We start from the raw sequence: 249 nt of genomic DNA, 5'->3' as shown, positions 1-249 counted from the left end.
GGTGGGAATAGGTGGGAAATTGATTTTGAATTTTTGAAGGTAGGTGGGGTTTATGGGGAAGAGTGGATGGATGTGAGTGGTGAAGGTGTTGATTGGGAAGAGGAATTGAGGTGATTGGTGAAAGTTGTTGGGAAGTGTGACCTGGGGAATCCAAATCACAAAAATAGGATTAGTAGGTAAGATGGGAATATAGTAGGTGGGGGTCTTGTGGGGTCCACAGATCCTGAGATGATCCTGTGGGGTCCACAG

The sequence above is a fragment of the Arachis duranensis genome, chromosome 6, assembly GCF_000817695.3.
Source record: "Arachis duranensis cultivar V14167 chromosome 6, aradu.V14167.gnm2.J7QH, whole genome shotgun sequence".
NCBI lineage: Eukaryota > Viridiplantae > Streptophyta > Magnoliopsida > Fabales > Fabaceae > Arachis > Arachis duranensis.
This window is presented reverse-complemented; position numbering follows the sequence as displayed.